Source organism: Malurus melanocephalus, unplaced genomic scaffold (assembly GCF_030028575.1).
Source record: "Malurus melanocephalus ecotype Western Australia unplaced genomic scaffold, MMel_1.1 scaffold_121, whole genome shotgun sequence".
NCBI classification, from domain to species: domain Eukaryota; kingdom Metazoa; phylum Chordata; class Aves; order Passeriformes; family Maluridae; genus Malurus; species Malurus melanocephalus.
This window is the reverse complement of record NW_026623353.1, coordinates 1,688,956-1,693,488: the sequence shown is the minus strand read 5'-3', so window position 1 is coordinate 1,693,488 and position 4,533 is coordinate 1,688,956. Positions and strand designations below refer to the sequence as shown.

General features: G+C 59.4%; 1 protein-coding gene across 4 annotated transcripts in view; it reads left to right on the top strand.

Moving 5' to 3' along the window:
* The first annotated feature begins 1,224 nt into the window (after positions 1-1,224).
* FAT1 (FAT atypical cadherin 1) overlaps positions 1,225-4,533 on the top strand; it is a 105,471-nt gene continuing 102,162 nt past the window's right edge. The window contains exon 1 of one of the 4 annotated variants that reach the window (XM_057370247.1): positions 1,225-1,512. The gene's annotated coding sequence lies outside the window, so the exon portion shown is untranslated. Of the gene's footprint in view, positions 1,513-3,286; positions 3,392-4,533 lie in introns of those variants that run through there. The other 3 variants (XM_057370249.1, XM_057370250.1, XM_057370248.1) reach the window with 3 other exon arrangements.

Sequence of the window (4,533 nt, the reverse complement as noted above, 5' to 3'; positions counted from 1 at the left end):
TCGTGTATCTTATAGGAAATAATGATCCAATGTCTCCAGAAGTCAATTTGACTTTTAGAAGAAGGTCATGACTTTAAAGGTTCTTAGGGATAAATTGGTTAGTAAAAGAGTATTTTACCTTCTGAGAATCTCAGAGTGCTTTACAAATGTACTGTTACACTATGTCTCTCAGGCAAATAACTTTTAAAGCACTTTCTATAGTTCTCCCAAAATTTTAAAAACCACATCATTCAGGACCTACTCAGGCCCCTCCTTTCAGCTGATCCCTGCCACTATGCAGGGCAACACCTCCTAAACTTTGTTGAGGAATTAAAATTGGTTGGGACTGAATTTGAATGAGGGAGAACCACATTATAGATACATCTTGTTTGGTTATGATTCATTATTTTGGAGAAGGTGCTGCCATTTCGCACTTTTTTTTTTTTTTTTTTTTTCYTKTSYTTTKGGRAAAAAAATCTCCCTTGAAGAAAAGAGAAAGAAAGGAAAAAGAAGAAGAAGGAGGGGAAAAGGGGGAGGGGGGAGGGAAAGAGAAAAGAGAAAGGAGAGAAAAAGGAAGAAAAAGGAAGAAGAAAACATAAAGGAGAGGAGAGGAGGGAGGAACTATTCTTGTCTTAACGTGGCGGGAGAGAGTGGGAGATTGCCGTGCTCAGCCCACTTGGAGCTCCCGGTTAAGCTCGCGGCTGTGCCTCGCCGAGCAGGAGCCGCCAGGCGCTGTTGCGGGGCGGCCGCAGCGTGCGGCGGGGGCAGCGGCTGCAGAGCCAGCGGAGCCTCAGAGCGGCGGCGGGAGGCCGGGGCGGCGGGGGCGTGCCGGGCACCGCGCCTCACCTGCGGCAGGGCGAGCGGCCGCGGCCAAGTGAGCGCCGGAGACCCCGCAAGGAGCCGCCTTGGCGCGGAAAGGTGCGCGCTGCTCCTGCCGCCGCGCTGGACTGCAGCGGCGAGAGCGGGGAGGGGGTGGTGCTGCCGTGAGCAGGGTCCGAGGGGGACGGACAGAGTGCGAAAGAATACGGAGGGAGAGGGAGGGAAGGAGGGAGGGAGGAAGGCGGGGGGAAGGAGAGAGGGAGGGAAGGACGGCGATCCGGCGCAGCGTCCCCACTCTCACTCTCTCCGCTGCTGTAACTCCTCAACTCTGCCCGTTCTTTGCCTGGACATGTCTTAAGAAAGTTGGATCTCTCCCGTCCTTTCGCATTTTTTTTCTTTTTTTTTTTTTCCTTCTTCTTCTCCCACTCCCCGTCTGTTTTTCCTTCCCCGCCTCGTTCAAGTTTCAAGCAGCGGATGGGTCGGAACCGACATGCCGCGCTGTGGCGGTGGGGCCGGGCGCYGCGCTGGCTGCGCGCCGGGGCCACGCTGAGCGCCAGGGCCGCCGCGGGGTTCACGCTCTAGAGGCGTGTGGGCACCGGGGCATTGCTCGCGCCTTCTCCAAAGGACAAAAAAGAAAGCGAGGGGAGGAAGCGTGCGGAGATGAACTGAGCTGTAGCGGACTTTGTGAGAAGAGTGCCGAGTCCAGCTGGTCTGGTGAGTTCTTTGTTTAATGAGTTTATTGTCAGCAGGATGCTGAGAGGGATGATTCCCTTTAGAGTTCTAGTGCTCTAATTTGTTGCGTTACTGAAAACAGTSGGGTCTTCGATTCAACCCGTAGTTTGTAACTGTGTAGAGTGTGTATGTTTATGTATATATCAGTATGTGCATATGTACCCGCACATCGACTGTAAGCAAAGCTGCGCGTACCTGGAGATGAAGGCACCCCCGGCTTTACCGGCCCCTTCACCGCGAGAGCGAGGCTCAAGTTTCCCGACTCGAAGCCCTACAGCCGGAGCCGGGCTAGTCGCCGCGGGGCTCCCGGCTCGGCTGCGCTCCCTTTGGAAGAGCCGGAGCTGGGGCTGGGGCTGGCTGCTGTGCCCGGCCGCCCGTGCGCTGTGGCGCGGCGCCCCCTGCCCGGCCGCCGCGGAACTGCGCCGCCGCCGCCGCGGGGCAGCCGGTGCCCGGGCCGGGGGCTGCAGGGCCGGCCCCGGGGAGGGGTCGCGGCCGCTACGGGGCGGAGCCGCCCGGCTGCGGGCTGGTGACCGTGAGAGCCATCGCTTCCTGGCGGGGCCGGTTCCTTCTGACCTGCAGCCCCGGGCGCGTGAGGCTGTGGTTGCAGACGGGCCCCGTGCGCTGCTGGCTGTATTTATTTATGTGGCTAATAAAAGATGTGGCGGGGCTAATGCGTGGTAAATGCGCCCCCGTCGGCGTCTCCTGCCTCCGGTTTCGTCGTGAGTCTGCTGGGACGGGATTCCCCAGGCAAACGTTTCATCGTTTATAAGTGTGATCACTTATTAATGAGCGGGGAATTCCTCGAGGACTGTTTCGGAGCATTGATCTTTAACGGAGGGCTTAMAGGCTGACATACATTCTTTCAGCATGAGTCTGGCAGGGCGCTTTTCCGCTTGAGGTAGCCCGTACACTCTCCTCGGGCCGGACGGTGGTCGCCGCCCGCTCCCCCGGCTGTATCCCCTGCTCTGCACTCCCTCTCCCTGCCGCTGCTTTTCCCGACGCCGGAGCAGGGCGCCGGTCCTTACAGCGGTGCCGGGGAACCGCGGGAGCCACCAGTCGCTTTTGGCTTCTGCTGAGACCTCCCTCCTCCGGCCGTTAAGCGGCGGCTCGCCCAGCCCAGCCCAGCCGAGGTGGGGAGGCGTGAGGACGAACCCTCCGGCGCGGTCCGGGGGCGGCAGCCCGGCCGCCTGCGGGAAGGGGAGCGGCTGCCGAAGCGCTGCGGTCGTCGCTGGGCGCTCCTTGGTAGCACCGGTGCGGGCGGACACCGCGGGACTTGTCCCGGGCATGCACTACTCCTCGGACGGCAGAGGACCGCGTGTTTCCGCGGGCTCTGATGGTCTCCCTCGCCACCCCCGTAAGGCATTCCCGGCAGCATCTTTCCGAAGTTTCTGAATAGCCTCCTTGGAGGACAACTTAGCCATACGCGAAGTCGCTCGCGTCCCTGGACCGGCACCCGTTTCCCTGCCGCTCCCGTCGCGCAGGAGCGGGGCTAGCGCGGAGGAGGTGAGRGGTCCCCCCAACTTCGGGCCACCGGGAGGAACAGCTTGTGATTGTGGTTCGTCCCTTTGCCGCTGTTCTTTTCCGCGTTTCGTCCTTCCACGGCGGGGCCGGGCAGTGGTGCGGGGGCTGCCGCCGCTCCAGCCGAACGCGCAGAAACGAGTTCCGGAGGGGCGGCCGTCCAGCGCCGCGGAGGAATCCGGCGGCGGGGGGCGCCGCGGCCCGCAGGGGGCGGAGAGGCACCGGCRAGGCACCGGCGAGGCGCGCTGGTGGCCGGGGAAGAAAGGGGGAGCGGCGCGGCAGGCACCGTGCGGGGCTGGCCCCGACCCGCGCCCTCGCCCCGCAGGCAGCCAACCGCACAGAGGTGAGGCGCTGGGCCAGCAGGGAAAGTTGGGAGAAGTTTTGGCCGTTCGGGAGGACGGGCGGCGGGGACCCTCGCAAATTGAGGCTCCGAGCCGAGGCCGGGACGGGGGCGAGGCCACCCGGAGGCGCTGGGCGAGCGGCCGCCTCGTGCTGCGGGTCTCGGCGGGAGGGGCTGCGAGCGGCGCCGACCCCCTCCCCCTGTTCCCCCCGCGCCGGGGTGGCCGCCGCGCGTCGCGGGCCCTGGCGCCCCGTTCCCCCCGCGGCTGGCGGCGGCCGGCCGGGCTGGAGCCGGGGCCGCGCTCCCGGAGAGCCAGCAGGACTTTAACGCGCGGGTTCTGCCTAAGCTGGGCAGACGAAAAGAGCTGGCGGTGGTGCTTTCCCCCGAGGCAAGGTGTCTGGGAGTGCGTCTGATGGGCCATTGCAAACTTCGTTCCCGGGTGAGCCGGCAGGGGCGGTTCGCGGCGGGTGAGAAGTACYTTAGGATGAGTTTCTTCCTTTGTCCGCACTTCCACCCTGTGTCCCTCGTTGCGTTCCTAGCCGGACTGCCCCGAAAGGTAAAGGGCAGTGCCCGCCAGAACCCGACTTTTGGCAGCGGCTCCCCGGAAGAGCCCGGGACTGGACCCATCAGTCGGCTTCTGCTGTTTTTTTTTATTCTTTAGGGCAGTAGAAACAGAATAAAGTTGTGTTTGAGAGATGTGCTTTTTAATCTCTCTCGTCAGTAAGTGACGCCGTATCTTACTGCTGATAGTATCCCCTTGTAGTAAACTTTTTTTTCGGAACGGCATTAATTAGTTGAAGAAATGCTGCCTTCTAGYAGCAGGTTTTGCTGCGGTTTAAATGCTTGCGTTCAAGTTGTTCCTGGGGGGTTGCATAGGAAATACTACCTGTATTCTTTTGCTACCTCTGCCATCTCTCTGTAAAAGAAAAGCATGTTGTAAAATAGATGTGTATTTCCCATTTGCTTTTCTAACGATGTGGAAATAATTCAGCTATTTAGTGAGCAAAATACCTTACTTGCACACTAGAAACTATTTTTTCTTTTTCTTTTTTTTTTTTTTTTTTTTTTTTTTTTTTTTTTTTTTTTTTTTTTTTTTTTTTTTGCTTTTTTTTTATTCAATGTGAGATACTGAAATCTCTTTTAGG